The sequence below is a fragment of the Euprymna scolopes genome, chromosome 17 (genome assembly GCF_053919585.1).
Source record: "Euprymna scolopes isolate OS-2025 chromosome 17, ASM5391958v1, whole genome shotgun sequence".
In the NCBI taxonomy this organism is placed as follows: domain Eukaryota; kingdom Metazoa; phylum Mollusca; class Cephalopoda; order Sepiida; family Sepiolidae; genus Euprymna; species Euprymna scolopes.
Genome location: NC_136498.1, coordinates 25,097,861 through 25,116,202, shown reverse-complemented (window position 1 = coordinate 25,116,202; position 18,342 = coordinate 25,097,861). Strand labels below are relative to the sequence as shown.

General features: G+C 35.3%; 1 long non-coding RNA gene across 1 annotated transcript in view; it reads left to right on the top strand.

Moving 5' to 3' along the window:
* The window catches only part of LOC145297074 (uncharacterized), a 157,154-nt gene that overhangs the window by 69,300 nt on the left and 69,512 nt on the right, over positions 1-18,342 (top strand). The gene's annotated exons all lie outside the window — the stretch shown is intronic.

Sequence of the window (18,342 nt, the reverse complement as noted above, 5' to 3'; positions counted from 1 at the left end):
TTTTTTAGCAAGAATAAACAAGTAAAAATAATTTCAAAAATATTATGGGGGTGCGTAGTCGCCTTTAAAAACAATATCTCCTCCAATAACAATCATGGTCTGTGTTTTCAATCGATATTTATTCAATAATGGAGCAGTTTTACATACTAGCAAAAATGGACGAGTTTTCCGAGTACGAGTTTTAGGGGAACGAATTTTTCAGATACGAGTTTTCCGAGTACGTGCTTCAGAGACTAGTTTTCCGGGCACCGTAGGCGTCATACCAAAACATCGGAAAGACCAGGGAAAATGAAAGAGACAGGAAAGGAGAGTATAAACCAGACTGTTACTGGAAAAGTTCGGAGAACTCGGGAACTTAAGGGAAGAGTTATCCCGCCGAAATCCTAGTGGACGTTAGCAGCAAGTAAATCATTTCCATGTGATGAACACTTGAAAATTAGTTAGACATCTTGTTACTCAGACTCCATGGAACACCACAGATTATTCCTATTTACTTGCCTAAAAACGAGGGTTGAGTTAGACACAAGATGGGTGTTTAATGTGGGGAAAAAATCCAGCTCTCCCAAAATGGGGAACTCTGATTAGGAAAAAAAAAAAACATTGAAATTGTCTCAGTCATGATGGACATTTTATCCACTAACAGAGGACAGAAAAAGTGAAATACATCACCAGAACAGACACTACACTGTTATCTTGGCTCGCAGGCCACAATAATCGCTGTTGATGGCCTATGTGAGAACGCATAGTGAGTAAATCATAATAATATATTGAGTTGAAATGAAGCCCATATTTCATTGAGCGTTGCCTGCACCTGGGTACACAATACTTTCACCGAAGTCAAACATTCCTTTACTAAAGAGCATAAAGAGATCCTTCACATTCTTTTCGTCTTTTTTTTTATCAAGGTTTGTCATAAATGTGTTTGTTGTAAAGTCATGTCGGGTGGGCAGCGGGTCGAGATTGTCAATGAATCTGTGGGGTGGCCGACGATCCCAGGAAGTACCTTGGCGCCAGTGAACAACCCGCTACCTACCCGGGTATACATATTTTTTTCGCTGTTTAGAAGGGGGTGTCGGTAAGAATAACATTAGTCGGATAATAGACAACTGCTCTTATCAGCAATTCCCACCCCGCACTCTGCCTTTATACATACATACATACATACATATATATATATATATATATATATATATATATATATATATATATATATATATATATATAAATATATATATATGTATATATATATAAATAATATATATGTATATAATATATATATATATATAAATAGTATATATAATATATATATAAATAATATATATATATTATTTTTTTACACGGGGGTCAACACTTATCAAGGCCCGGAGGCCACTCAGGGATAAGGGTTATTGTGTGTACAGTAATCAATGGGATAGTATCGTAGTAATCGTTAGTATTGGAGATTTGATAAAGTCGCTTACTTAAGGAGGCGGTTGTCAGGAATTTGTTTCTGTTGGATTTGAAGACATCCAAGTTGTACTCAGGTGGGAAACAGGCGAACGGAAGAGAGTTCCACAATCGTGCACTTCTGAGAAAGAAGCTCTGCTCATGGAATCTACGTTTGGATTTAGGGACAGATAAAAGGTGGGGAAAATTATTGACAGTATTTTTTTTTTCAGGCGGGTGTTTCTCGTGAAAGATTGGCAAGGGGGGACGAGAGGTTGGAGCTCAGACGAGCACTTGCCATGGAAATAACGATAAAAAAAAGACATGCTCCTAACGTCTCTTCTGTGGGAGAGCGGCTTCAAGGAAGAGAAAAGGGCACCCCCACCAAACCACGAAGTCTATTTTGTACTCTGTCAAGGCAGGATTGGCTGTTTTTAGCAGCTCCTGCCCAGATGTGGCAGCAGTACTCCATCCTTGGACGTACTTTGGGCTTTTAGACAGATACAGAATTGCATCAGTAGTGAGATATCTTCTGGTAGAAGGATCCCACCATTTTCCCAGCGTCCCTGGCAACAGATTTGATGTACGTGTTCCATTTCAGATCAGGAGTAAAGGTCAACCCCAGAAGCTTGTCAAAACATGGAGCCTCCAAAAGACGAGAGCCATCCATTTCAATTGATACCAGATGGGGATCAGAGCGTTGATGATGTAAAGATAGAAGCTTGGTTTTGGACGCATTAAAAGTGATCAGCCACCCCTTCCCCCATTGTACCACGCGCTCAAGATCACAGGAGAGAGAATTAGAGAGAACTTTGTCATTTACGGCCTTTTATGTGATGCCATAGATGGTCGTGTCATCAGCATAGATGTCAACGAATGATTTAAGTATGTGTTTTGGGAGAACATTGATGTAGATTAGGAAGAGAGTTGGACCCAGGATGGCCCTCTGGGGGACTCCAGCATTAATACTGTGGGCCTCTGATTTCTGCACATCAGCCACTGCTCTTATGAACCTATCAGAGAGAAATGATTTAATGATTGAGAAAACATTTCCAGTAATACCGTAGCTGGAAATCTTGTGAAGTAGGCCCTTATGTCATACCTTATCGAAGGCCTTCGATATATCAAGAGCAATTGCCCTGGAAAGGAAGCCTTTGTCAAGAGATGAACTAATCCTATGAAATATAACCGTTAGCACATCTGCTGTAGATCTCACAGAGCGGAAACCATATTGCATGTCACTAAGAAGGTTGTTCTGTTGAGGTGGTTGACTACTTCTTTATGAATATAATAATAATAATAATAATAATAATAATATATATATACATATCTCTCTCGCTCTCTCTCTCTCTCTCTCTCTCTCTCTGTATGTATATATATATATATATATATATATATATATATATATATATATATATATAAATTATACTAGCAGGTCGCTTGGTATTGCCCGGTTGTAAAATAATATGCTTAAATATGAAATTTGATTAACGCAGATTACGTATTTATTATTATATTATATTATATACGATCCAATATATCGTAACGATTGAAAAAGTTTTTAAAAAAAATGACTTGCGCACCACCATCGAGAATCGAACTCAAAACGTTTACCTCACGATTCACTTTTTCCTTTGATGTTCATGCCTTAGCAATGACGATATGTTTGCTGCAAGGCTAAAAATTAAAATATGAACCGATATCTATTACGTTACGTATGCATATTCGTAATGCCGTCGTTCGATCTTAAATTCCAATTTTTTTAAATTTTAACATCTTTTCGCCGATTTTTCCCGGCTTAAAGTTTTGCATTGGTTCGAATACCATATATATTAAGTTTCATGTATGTTGATGAAAAACTGACAAAAACGTTTAGTAGGCATAATATTTTAAACAAATATATGTATGATATATAAATATATTAAATAGAAACAGGCTTGTGTTTAATATAAACTTTTTACGCAAATATTACGCAAGTATAATTCATGCATAATATCTGCATGAATATAACTTCACATAAAAGTTAACTAAAGATGATCATTCCATAAGACACCCAAACAAACTAGTAGGAAATTAATTAAAATGAATGTTTTACAGAATATGCAAATTAGCTAGATCTTTTTGCAGATGAATGCAATTCAACGTCCTATATATAACTCAGTTGCATTTTTTTTAATAAATGGATATACATATATATATAATCCACTAATATATATATATATATATATATATATATATATGTGTGTGTGTGTGTGTGTGTGTGTGTGTGTGTGTGTGTGTGTGTTGGCACGATTAACCGGAATCGGAACATTTAGGGGTATCGGAAAAAGTTGTGCATATTTTCCGATGTCAAAACAGTTTAATTGTTTTATTTTCCTTTTTTTAAATATGTTTAAAGCGAAGCCTCCTTTAGCTGGTTCTAATTATAAAATAATGAATATTTATTGGTTTTTAACTATTAGATTGATATATGATTTTCGGAAAGGGTATTCTTTTTCGTTTAGGAGAATAGCTGCACGTTAAGTATGTGTTTTAATGTAATCGGAAAAAAGGGCTCCATGTTTAAATATTTAGAGATTTATACAGAATCGGAATCTGTAATTGTTTCGAAATCAGAAAATTACTACAGAATCGGTAATTGTATCGGAATCGGGAAAAATATTTGAATCGTTCCATCACTAATGTGTGTGTGTGTGTGTGTGTGCCCTGGTGTTTCCTGGGATTGAATGATGATCAACGAATGATTCACAATCCCATGGTTTCATTCAACTGCCACGTATACTAAGTTTAATTAAGTGCGCCCGATAATTTGTTCACTACCATCTAAGGGCCTAAAACGTCTTACCCCATGTTATATAGCAAACATTGATATTTTTATTTTATTTTTAAAATTCAAATTGACGTGATTAAAAAATAACAGGTAATTTTCATATTTTGAATCATACCCACATACATTTCATTTCATCTTAATGAACTGATAATTGCTATTTCTCCCGAGGAGTTAAGGACAGCATAGCTTCATCTATTGTCATAATAATTAAATGAATGAATTTTCGTTACAAAACAGTTGCTATCAAGAATCGTGAATGTCCACGTTATAGAAAAATAGATTGTAAGATATTCAACAACGTGGAATTTGAAATATAAACTTTTGTCATTTTTTGGCTTTATGCGATGTAATTACATTGAACTTCATAAATTAAGAATTCCTATGAAAATGGTGAAATATTTTGGAAAAAATCATATTTCCACAGAAATATATAATAGAAAAATCTTATTATTGTAAGAAAAGTATAGAACATTTTAATTATGAGACAAAAAGGTACAAATAAACTTGAAAGGCCTCATCCCGCGGAGTTTCCAAAAATGCAATTCTTCTCATCAGAGAAAAAAGGTTTGCAAAATATACAATCAATTTTGCATTGAAAGACACTAAAAATATGATATTCATAATACTTGAATAAAAAAATCATTTAGTGAAAGTGTATAGGATTCAAAAGAATTAAGGAAGCAGGAATTAGGCAAAGGGAGAAAATAATATGGAAAAATCCATTGAATAAGAAGGTAAAATTCAGCATAGGATAAATCCAAAATAAGTCCATTGATAATCCATTGGTAATCCATAAGGAACAGGAAAACAGGATTATAGATGCTCAGAGTTAATTAAAGCTTTCAGCAAAAACAAAAATCAGATCATGAAGAAGTAAAGTTCTAGTTGTTTATAAAGAAACCTTTTTTATAACGGATAAGGTAAATGGGGATGTTTAAGTGAAGATTCAAGGGATGGCAATGAAAGATTGAAACTGAGAAAAGGCAGAGTAAGAAAAACTGAGGGAAAATAAAAAAGAGAGAGAAGAACAGAGAAGAGGAAGAAAGAATGGTACGAAGTAGAAAAAAGGGGAGACACAAAGATATACATAGTTGAGAAAAAAGGGAATAAGAAAGGAAAGGGGTGGCAGATGGAGAAGCATCGTTATGAATCTATTTTAAGAACAGATAACTACATGTCAGTTGATGTTATTTGCCCCACGCAGAAAGATAATTGCGGAGAAATGATAATTCATTTTTCATATAAAATTTAGAGGAAGTTAAAATTAATAAAATTACAGATCATAATAATGACTTAATGCAAATTATAATTATCCGTATACACATATGTACCCATACAAATGCATATACACACATATGTATAAAAACATAATAAACTATTATAGGAGAAAAAGTGAAACTAAAGGAGCCAACTAACTCATACGCCATAGCGACACAAACACATGTAATTATGTACAGACATAGATACATATATACATATATAGATGCACATATATACATATATATGCATACATACACATGCATATATACAACATATACACTCATACACTACGTATACAAACAACAACTTGCATATACACAGATATACCGCCAGCGCTAGTGTACAACATCTCCTTTAATATCAAAATATAAATTTGTACAGAAGAATAGAAGAAATATTTTATATTAAGTAAATTTATAACCTTATGTTTAAGAATTACCCTAAGCAATTTCGAATTAAGCTATTTGAATGTTTCTTATGTTTACAGTGAGAAATAAGTTCGCTTTTGGAATTGATTATGTTGATAATTTGTACTTAGAACTTCATATATGCAAAGGTGACAAGACTAAGGACCTGAAGTATAAAAGTTTGACTTTTTAAGAGTAGCCTAATTAATAGAGCAAAGGGTGTTTTCGATTTAAGTTTGTAGGTTAAAGTGGTTAAGGATGTTCCCTGACTATTATCAGTGATTTAATTAATAACGGAAGAAATGTGGTTAGATATTCTGAATTTATTCATGTTGAAGTGCGCAAATATAAGTGCATATATTGCCTGGCGTTCGCGTAGTGTTAATGTAATTTCTGTTGGAGTTTGAGGTAGATTTGCGGTTTAATCTAAGGTTGTTATCATTAGCAATAGTAGATTAAATCTGTACGCAGATATTGTAATCTGTATTCCGATGTGATTTTAGAGTATTATTAGGTCATGATTATTAATGTTATTATAATTATTATTATAATTAATATTATAGCTATATTCATCAATATGTTATGATATTATTACTGTTGTTGGTTGTGATGCAGTTCTTTTGCAATTGAACCGGTTGGTGGGACGCTCGCCTCACTCATATGTTGAGTAGTAGACGGGGATGTTTGTGATAGGAGGTTCATTTCCAACTATTGTAGTTGTATTTCGTTGTAATTCTGTAACAGTACACGAATATATGACTATTATATATGACTATGGATGCAATCGTTTTTGAGTGGGTAGTCTAGCTTATTGTTAAAATTGTAGTACACTTTTGGTATTAAGTGACAAGGGATGGTCTGAGCTAATTTAATTTTTGTTGTTGTTCGAAGCTATTATAGTATGTGCTAGATTTGGCATTGTAAAGTAAGAAATTTTAAGAGAATTTTTATTAAATATAGTACTATATCTATGTGGTTGCTTAAAAGAATGTTCTACAATCTTAAAAAAACATCGTTTGGTATATTTGTTTTGACATTTGAGCAGAAGGGGGGGTACACCAAATATTTTTTCCCTTTTTTTGCGGGGACTTTGCTTATAAAGATTATTACACTTGGCAGAGCTATGTTTCTAAAGCAGTTGGCAATTATATTTATTCAGCGGAGTAGAATCTGATGGATTCTTTGCTATGCTATGCGTAATTCAACGGATTAGATTGTTTTCTGGAATCTGAGTTATGTTTTAGCCACGTTATGCGTAATCACGAATAGTAGATGACTGGTAACGGGGTTATTATTATTATTATTATTATTATTATTATTATTATTATATTCTATTTTTTCATTATACCTTGCATTTCTTAAGGCGTTATTTAAGAAGGTTACATTTAAGTTGAAAGATTTTTGTCTGCAAACAGTGAAGAATTCTTCTAGAAACAGTAGGAACTATAGATTTTATAATAAAATGATGGTGATTAGAAACTGGTTAACATAGAAAAAAAATTTAATTGAGCTTATTGTAGGGACTGTAGGATTCTCTATAAATGTTGAGTGTTGTATCAAGAAAATTAAAAGATTACTTTCCGCGTTTCAATTGTTATAGAGATCCCCCAAATTAATCAAAAGCTGTGTAATTTCCTAATAGTTTTATTATATTGCCTTAGTCTATCTCTAGTAGCCGATAGGACACGATATCTATAAAGCCCCCCTTGGATGTGCTTAAAATGATGTTTAAGTTCTTTCAAAAGGTAAAGACCTAATACGTTCGTTACCTTAGCAGAAACTGAAACCCAGTAGGATATCAAAATTATTGTGGGTGTCTTTTCAAGTCAAAAATATTATTATTGAATCTACAATAGTGTAGTAAATAATGAGCAATCGACAATATGACAACAATCATGAGGTTGTTTGCACAGCAACTGAGCAAGGTAACATGTTTGCCCGTCAGTTTGCCTCAAACTCTACCTTGAACCCAGCAAGCGATTTCTTCCCTAAATTTTCTCTGCGGACAGAAACCACGCTAGATGATATGAAGATCACGCTCTCCGAAGTACATGATATTATAAAAAACCTACACACCTCAAAAGCATGTGGACTTGAACTCATCCCTGGTGTGCTATTAAAATATCCTCCGCTAAGGTCGCTCCTGTACTCTCTAAACTCTTTAACAAATGCCTTAACGAATCTTGCTTTCCTGGCTATTGGAAAACTGCTTCTGTGGTACCAGTTTACAAAAACTCTGGCGAAAGAACTGATCCATTAAATTATCACCCAATTAGCCTCCTCCCTCTTTTCCCTAAAATATTTAAGTGCTTAATTAATCAAGCTCTATCCCACCTTCTTAAAACTGCTAAACTTCTAGCAGACCACCAATATTGATTTAAGCAAGCCCGTTCCATTGCAGATATTCTCTGTAATCTCGAAACGTTTATACTAAGCACTGAATAAGGCAGGGGAGGTAAGGGCAGTAACCTAGATATACATAAGGCGTTTGACAGGGTATGGCACGATGGTCCTCTCATGAAAATAAAATCCTATGGTATTAATGGACGAACGCTTAGCATAATTAGATCCTCCTTAAATGAGAGAAGAATCCAGATTGTCCTCGATGGACGTACGTCCAAAAAATTTGATATAAATGCGGATGTAACTCAGGGATCGATCCTTGGACCTCCATTATTTCTGATATTCATAAATGACTTACCTCATACAATTGTCTCTGAGTTGGGTATATATACCGACGACACCACGCTCTATAGCAGGCATGTAGGGGGGAACTAATGAGCACATCTCTAAGGTAATGGCCGAAACCCTATAGGAAGACCGTCTGTCTGTAGTGGAATGGGGTCATAAATGGGTGGTAACGTACAACGCTACCAAGACAAATCTCGTTTCCATTAATAATTACAGGAAACCTTACCATCCACCAATAGCTATAGCTAGAGATACTTTACCTAAGAGCAAGCTCTTTGGCTTAACGTTCACAGCAAACATGAGTTGGAACAGATACAGCTAGATCATTGCTAAGGCTGCTGCAAAGAAGGTGGGCTCTCTCTATCGTGCTAGAAAGTTACTTTCGTCTGAAAGTTGCCTGTACTTTACAAAGCCACCATTCGCCCATGTATGGATTACTGCTGTCACATTTGGGCTGTGCATCTGCTAGTAGACTCTCGCTCCAGGACAGGGTCCAAAAGAGAGTCGCTAACCTAATAGGTGCCGAACTGTCATCTTATCTTCAGCGCTTGTCTCTCCGAGGAAATTTTGCATCTCTCTGCCTGTTTTACAAGTATTTTAAGGGTGGGTGATCTGACAAACTACAAGCCCTTATACCCCCTCGACGAAAATACCCCGAGAAACCCGACAAGGAGCGAAGTCCCACCCCTACACAGTTGAGATCACTAGATGTAAGAAAGCCTTTTACTCTAATAGCTTCTTCGCCAGAACTGCAGGACTTTGGAATTCTCTTCCGGTTCCCTGCTTCCCTAACTGTACTGACATGCAGAAGTTCAAGTGTAATATGAACAGACATTTTGCTTCACTGTTCTGACAAACGCATAAACACGTATCACCGAATAGCTTATGGGCCTTGATAAGTGATGCGTTAGTACAAAAATTGTAATTGCAATATCTTCTGTCTTTTTTTTTGCCACATTTAGCTTATTTCCTAAAATGCTAACCTTTGAAACTTCCTTGCTGCTAGATGTTTCTCTGATCGTACTGACATTCAGATGTTTAATTTTCTTTTCGTGGAACACCGCGTGCTGCTTCCTGGCTGACTACCACATTGCTGTTTTCAAATATGATGTAAATTATTTAATGCTTTTTTTTCTTTTACTCTTAAATAATCAATTTCTTACCAGTTCAAATAATCGTTACAAATCTAATCGAAGTTTTACCATCTATTCGAAAATCTCAGTAACACGTGCCCTAACGTGTACCTTGAGGGCTTGATAAGCTTTGGACCCGTTTGTAATAAACAAATTAACTCTATCAATGACAATGAGAACTTTGATTTAAAAAAAGAATTAACACGACTGTATTCATTAATATACTAATTGGAAGGTCAGACGTTGCTCGAGATTTAATGAACAATGCTAAACTGTTTCTCAGTAGGCGCATTAAACGTTGTTATCAAGTTTACATAACGAAAAATTACAAAATAAAACAAGGCATGTAGAGAGTAAAAGTTATCTATATAACATACATATAGTCTGAATGTTGGGTCAATGCCGATTTAAACCGGTGTATTATTGACATTGACTTCCTCTAGTATGTTATAAAACTAACTTCGGCAACATTTGGCCCGCGGGCCAAATCCGACCCGCAAGTGAATTATATTTGGCCCGTCAAGCAGTTTCTGCTGTAAAATAAAAAATCTTTTTATAAAATATGTTTGCAATTTTTAGTTAAATAAGTAATATAGTTAAAATAAGTAATATAGTTAAAATAAGTAATATAGTTTAAATAAGTAATATAATTTAAATAAGTAATATGGTTAAAATGAGTAATATAGTTTAAATAAGCAATATAGTTAAAATAAGTAATATTGTTAAAATAAGTAATATAGTTAAAATAAGTAATATAGTTAAAATAAGTAATACAGTTAAAACAGTAATATAGTTTAAATAAGTAATATAGTTAAAATAAGTAATGTAGTTAAAATAAGTAATATAGTTAAAAGAAGTAATATAGTTTAAATAAGTAATATAGTTAAAAGAAGTAATATAGTTTAAATAAGTAATATAGTTAAAAGAAGTAATATAGTTAAAATAAGTAATATAGTTTAAATAAGAAATATAGTTTAAATAAGTAATATAGTTAAAATAAGTAATATAGTTAAAAGAAGTAATATAGTTTAAATAAGTAATATAGTTAAAATAAGTAATATAGTTAAAATGAGTAATATAGTTAAAATAAGTAATATAGTTTAAATAAGTAATATAATTAAAATAAGTAATATAATTAAAATGAGTAATATAATTAAAATAAGTAATATAATCAAAATGAGTAATATAATTAAAATAAGTAATATAGTCTAAATAAGTAGTATAGTTTAAATATAATCGTATTACATGTAATATTTGTTTCCTTCGATCACACAGAAATTTTTTTGACATATTTAATGATATTGTTTTCATCATTGGCAATGGAGTAGCCCCAAAACAAAAACAAAAAAGAAAAGAAATGAAAAAAAAATGCATCGAATCAAATTAAATTTATTTGGCAAAAAATCATGCTTAAAACCATTGATATCCACGTACAATCTGAAACTTTGTCCAAGGCCGCGTTATACCTGGACACGTTAGTCATCGTTACAGCCTCCTCTGCAGGTTATTCCATTGAGGAGAATCACCTAAGGAGAATACTGCTCTTCTTCTATGGTGGTACATCTTTAAGAAAGAAATTTATCCGAAAAATACTGAAATTTAGAAAAACTCTGCGAATCAGGATCTTAGACGTATCGAAAAAATGGCATTCTAATCTTATATATAAACTCGCTATGTTTGTGTGTCTTTTTAAACTGCATATCCTCCGAGATGTAAAGTCGCCGACGGGCAGGAGGCGGATGAAATGTAATGCAGATGGCAACTATATACTTGGTACAATACAATGATGACAACTGGCTATATAATAATGAATACAAAATCTGCATGAATAAAAACATGTCTAAGCTTATTTTATGACCGGGCAACGCTTGGCCCTGCTAGTTTTATTCATAAAACTAACTATCTGTGTGTGTTATAGTCCAGTCAATCTAGCTAATTTTTTGTCTCAACCTCAAATAAATTGCTAACAAAGGTTTTTAAATTGCATTGTGCGAGAGAATATCTCCTCTTTCAGATAAAAAAAAGTTTACCAAAATTAACCTTGCGGAAAGGGGTCAACCACCGCCATCTTTAAAGGGTTCCCCGATTCTAGTTTCCCTCTCTCAACTACATTATTGTAAGGATATCTTAAAAAATAACAAATATATCAATGTGAAATTTGATAAACCAACAGTTTCCATGAAGTTAAATATAATTATAACCTCATAGGTTTGGTTTTATTTGATTTTGGTTTACGGCATATCAACCCTTTTAGATTATTTGATACTAGTCCAGTCAATCTAGCTGTTTTTTTTGTCTCAACCTCAAATAAATTGCTAACAGAGGTTTTTAAATTGCATTGTGGGCAGGAATAACTCCTCTTTCAGATAAAAAAAGTTTATTAAAATTAACCTCGGAGAAAGGGGTCAACGGATGCCATCTTTAAAGGGTCCCTCCGATTCTAGTCTCAATTACTATTAAGTATTCTTTTTTTATTAGCCGCACCTGCTTGCCGTCCCTGGCCGAAAACAAGCAATAAATTATTTTAATATTCTGGTGGTCAAAAACCTGGCGCCTGTAGGCTGTGGTGCTGGTGAAGTCTGAGCAAACTCTCTCTTCCATAAAAAATTTTATTAAAATTAACCTTGGATAAAGAGGTCAACGACCGCCATATTTAAAGGGTCCCTCCAATTCTAGTCTTCCTCTCTTAACTCAATTACTGTATAGTCCAGTCTTTGGTGTTGTGGCTGAACCTCAAACAAATTGCTAACAAAGGTTTTTAACTTGCATTGTGGGCAGGAATATCTCCTCTTTCACATAAAAAAAGTTTACCAAAATTAGCCTTGGGGAAAGGGGTCAACAGCCGCCACTTTTAAAGAAGATGTAAATATCATCGCTATTGGTATGATAACATAGAAGGACCAGTAGGTCAGTGTCATCTGCTATCAAAATGGTTTCTCCTGTCTGTGCCAGTTCTAGAGTAGTCTTCAAAATCAATACGTCAGCGTCTCCAGATGCATGGATTACTTTACAACCTGCTTCCTTCAAACTCTTTCCCAGCAAGTTGATAAACAATTGTTTGTTTTGTCGATTAGCAAGGAAAACATCCTTTTTTAATTTGAACACCATGAAAGGAGTCAGTGACACATTAACTCCAACAAACCCCCCTGCTCGGCGTCGGTGAGTCGAGTCCTTAATGGATGGGCCACTTTCATATCCATCAAAGACAACATATGCTTTTCCATATCTATTTGTGACATATCTACAGTATTGGTCACAGATCTCATTAAATGTGCGACCTTTTTGCCAAGGGGGACGCTGAAGTAGTGCTCCACCATCTAAGAGATACTGTGGACCTGATGACTATGGACCTGATTGTACATGAGAAATCAGTTCCCATATAGCGTCCGCCAAAGCAGATTTTTTTGCCTGTCGCAGTAATCCAAAATAATCAAAAAGAGCAGGTGGGTAACCACACAGCTCATATTGAAAATGTTCTTGCTGCTCCTGGGTTGAGGGTTCATTATTAGATAGCACACACAGTCTCTGGAATAGGAGTTGTGGATCAGTCTCAACAGTTTCATCTTTGCTGTGTGAAACTTTTGATCCAAGTGTAATTGCTTGATCCTTTTTTTTTAAAGTGTACTCTTGTACATTTTCTCCAGCCATTGAAGCTATGATTAGCTCTCCTATGGAGTTTACTCTGTCCACATTCACCTTTTTGTCTCCAGTTACTACACTTGAAATGCTGTTAATGGACGGATCTTCCGTGAAAGGGTCATATGTTTGGAGAAACGCAAGGACCTTCCATGTATCCCTCACATCACGCTCGTTTCTTGCTGAAGTAGCCTCCTGATGCTGGTCACTAGTGCCATAATGAATGCCTGCTAGTTCTTGCATTGTAAACTGTATTTCCGCGCATGCTGGCAGTGATAGTGTCCAAACCAATCGTTGAATTTCATCCATTCCTCTGCCATGAGTAAGGCCTCCAGACGTCTTCAGGCTTCTCATTAGCACCTGTTCAATAACCAGATCCGTTGACAAGCCAGCCCAGTAGCGATCACTCCGTCTAATCACATGGAATCCTTCCGAAAATTTCTGGTATACTTCAGGGTGGGTTTTTGGCAGACCCTCCATTTGCTGCAAATACAGATACGCCGACTTTGCATATAGGATGTGTCCTGCTGCAGCGAATATTGGCAGCATTTTCCTAACAGCGTCAAGGTGCAATTTCCAGTTCCCGGTGCGCTCTGCTTTGATAAACAGTTGCAGGCTTTGATAAACAGTTGCAGGCTCTTCACCATATCAAGGTATTGAATCCACAATTTTGCTGTTCGCTGCTCAACCATCGCATCCTTCACATGGTTGATTTTCTGGGTAATCCTGGTTACAGACTCTGAAGACAGAACATTATCCAATCTCTCAGTCCCACCAAGGAGACCTATCAATAGCCCCTGAGCTTCTTTAAGGTCTTCATTTTAATGAAATGACTCTTCTGCATCAGTGTTGGGTTGATCATGCTCAGTGACATGTGAAACTGGCAAATAATAGGCTTTTGCTAATAAAATAGCATTTTGAGCAGCAGCAACTAAAAAGTGAGCACGAATGGCTCTTGCAATTGCTTTACCACTTAGCATGTGGTTGACTGTGTTTTCAGCATACACAAGTTCAAAAAGTTCTTGCAAACCAGAACCTTTCATATTTTATTGCTTGTTTTCGGCCAGGGACGGCTAATAAAAAAAAGAATACTTACAGTAATTGAGACTAGAATCGGAGGGACCCTTTAAAGATGGCGTCCGTTGACCCCTGTCTCCGAGGTTAATTTTAATAAACTGTTTTATCTGAAAGAGGAGTTATTCCTGCCCACAATGTAATTTAAAAACCTCTGTTAGCAATTTATTTGAGGTTGAGACAAAAAAAACAGCTAGATTGACTGGACTAGTATCAAATAATCTAAAAGGGTTGATATGCCATAAACCAAAATCAAATAAAACCAAACCTATGAGGTTACAATTATATTTAACTTCATGGAAATTGTTGGTTTATCAAATTTCACATTGATATATTTGTTATTTTTGAAGATATCCTTACAATAATGTAGTTGAGAGAGGAAAACTAGAATCGGGGGGACCCTTTAAAGATGGCGGTGGTTGACCCCTTTCCGCAAGGTTAATTTTGGTAAACTTTTTTTTATCTGAAAGAGGAGATATTCTCTCGCACAATGCAATTTAAAAACCTTTGTTAGCAATTTATTTGAGGTTGAGACACAATTTGACTGGACTATTAGTCTGTCTCCATTTTCAAAACATGCTTCATTTCCGAGACGAAGTCGAGCCGGTTAGGTTAAAATGCGAGCCGGTTAAAATTAGTGTATTTTTTGTGGGCAGTTGTTTTACTCACACACACACACACACACACACACACACACACACACACACATATATATATATATATATATATATATATATATATGAGCCATTAAAAACCGCTAATGTATCAAAATTTAAGACAATTGGAACTTGGCAGGAAAAAGTCGATTGAAATGTGCCCTTGTAAGCATGCGCAAGTAAGCACCGATACGTTAAATTGGTTGATTTTTAAGTATTCCTCTTTGACGATAGATCAAATGCTGCCGAAGAAGGCTGAATCACTAAATATTTTCAATAGAGAATTGGCTATAATCCATTCGAAATAAATCTGGATTAAAATATATTTAAGCGTATTTTCCGACTGAGCAACGCTAGGCACCCTGCTAGTATGACATATATTGACGCTGTATGAAGATTCTATTGCCATAGCTCCTTTGAAGAGGGCACACAGATAATCGGCGGATTAATGGGCAGGCTATGTATTATTATTCTCGCCCTCCCAATCAATAGAGATTTAAATAGTACTGTTATGACCTGATCCAGGTTGATTGAGGTAAAATGTTAGTTCTGTGCTATTCTAGGAGGACAACCCTCCCTCGCTTTACCTTATGAGAAGGGGCTAGTTTATTGCTAATCGCCTGAGGCGCCCGCATTGAGTAATGCCGATTGGGTTACTCAGCCACTTTTCGCGGGTCAGAGTGTCACTCCTCCAGGGCGCTGACTTCTCAATTCCACTTCCTGAGTCTGGTATCACAGTTCTTGTCGTGATAGAGAACTACATACCTTAAAGAAACGCTTAAGATTAGGGATCTCCGTTGAATTTTTTTCAACTCATTACCCAAAACCAAATTGTCACTGAAACGGAAACAGCTAGTGTGAATTAAGGAGCATTCCATCTGTTGACAATGCATTTTGTTTTACGGTAAGAAAAGTGGACAAGTAACAATGTATCTATAAAAGTGAAAATGTCTATGTGTGTGTGGGTGTGTGTGTGTATTTCTCTACCAAATAACTCTGTCAATTTTCGGTTTAGAGACCCGAGGTTTGACATAAGGAGTATTGAGATTTGTGGAAATCATTTTAATCGGTTTTTGGCGAGAAATTTGGCAGTCAAGTGGATCTTTGCAAACTCTACCAAACTCCTCCGCCAATTTTTGGTCTAAACACTTGAAATAAATGTAGATTACTTGGACATGTATCAAACATTTTAATTTGATTTGAGCTTAAAACAATAAATGTTAAAGAGGTCAAAATTTGGGTCAAAGTTAAAACAAAATTGACGTTTGTAGTCTCTACCAAATTACTCAGCCAATTTCTGGTCTGAACATTTGAAATTTTACATAAAGTGTATTCAGAGATAGGGCAAGCTTTCTAATCGATTTGCGTCGAAAATTTGCCAATGGGTAAAAGTTCAACAGATTTTACCTTTGCGGTGTCTAGCAAACTACTCGGCTAATTTTACGCCTAAACATTTGAAGTTTATACATAACGAGTATTCAGACGTGCAGCAAGCATTTTAATCAGTTTGGGGGCGAAATTTTGGCTGCCAAAAGGTCAAAGTTGAAAGAGTTGCTCTTTGTAGACTCTGCCATTTCCTCCACCAATTGCGGGTCTAAAGACTTTAAATTTTAGATGTAAGTATCTGGGGCATGGGTAAAACTTTAAAATTTATTTCAGAACAAAATAATAATGTTAAGGGGTCAAAAATGGGGTTACAGTTTAAAAATATTGACCTCTGTGGTATCTATGAAATTACTTTAACAAATTTTAGCCTAAACCTGTGAAATCTTACATAAAGTGTATTCACAGGTAGGGCAAGTTAGGAACAGTGCATAGGGCCCGAGAAAAGCCGAGAAGAACTGCTAGTCTATCTATATATCTATAAAAATGAAAACGGCTGTGTATGTATGTGTCTGTCCGTCCGTCTGTGCGTGTGTACATTTCCCTACACAATAACTCAGTTAATTTTCAATCTACGGACTCGATATTTGACAGAAGGAGTATTGAGATTTGGAAAAATCATTTTGATCGGGCTTCGACCAGAAATTTGGCCGTCAAAGGGGTCAAAGTTCAACGGTTTAACCTTTGGGAACTCTACCAAGCTCCTCCGCCAATTTTGTGTCTAACCACTTGAAAATTTAGATATAGGTTCTTTTTTATTTGATTTAGGCCCCGAAAAATAAATGTCAAAGTTTGACACATTTTTAATTCTGCGGTCTTTACCAAATTACTGTCAATTTTTGCTTTAAACTTTTGACATTTTACATAAAGTGTACTCAGACATGGGCAAGCTTTTTAATTGGTTTTGTGCCGAAAATTTGACTTCCAAGGGATCAAAGTTCCAAAGATTTGACCATTGCTGTCTCTAGCAAACTATTCAGTCAATTTTGTGTCTAAACATTTGAAATTTTACATAAAGGAATGCATCAAGCTTTTTAATCAGTTTGGCGGCGAAAATTTGGCTGGCAAGAGGTAAAAGTTGAAAAAGTTGACCTTTGAAAGCTCTACGTAACTCCTCCGCCAATTTTGCGTCTAAACACTTAGAATTTTAGATTTATGTTACCTGGACATAAGTCGAACGTTTTAATATATATATATATATATATATATATATATATATATATATATATATATATATATATATACACACACACACACATATATATATATATATATATATATATATATATATATATATATATTCCCATACAGTTATGAACAGTTCATAGGGTCCGAGTAAATGTCAGGCAGAACTGCTAGTGAGATATATTTGAAATTTGAAGATTTATATCGCTTATGGAGGCGGAAGGAGGCAAGTCCGGCCCTGCGTATGGATCGATCTAGAGTTTCCACGTTCGGCGATGATATCATTGTTTTGTGTAGAGCTTCCAAGACAACAATGCTGTGACAGAGGCGCTCATACAGTACAGAAAACACAAAAGGGGCCAAGGTATGCGGTTGGGGGCCTGGAAGTGCGCCGACTCACTTCCCGCTCCCTTTAGCTGGAAAGACGGCCCAGTTCGGATCCTCGGCGTGTGGTTAAGTCAATACCTCCAGCTGGAAAAGAATTGGTTGGAGGTTAAATCAAAGGTCGAAACCTCGGTAGACTCGTGTGTTCGAAAAAAAAAGAAGGGCAGGGAGGAGGTGTGTGCTACCTACGTCTTTCCGCTTATCCTTTACCAACTTACTGTACTCCCCTACCTATCTTAAATCCCTACAGAACAAGTTGTACTCGCTTCTTTGGGACA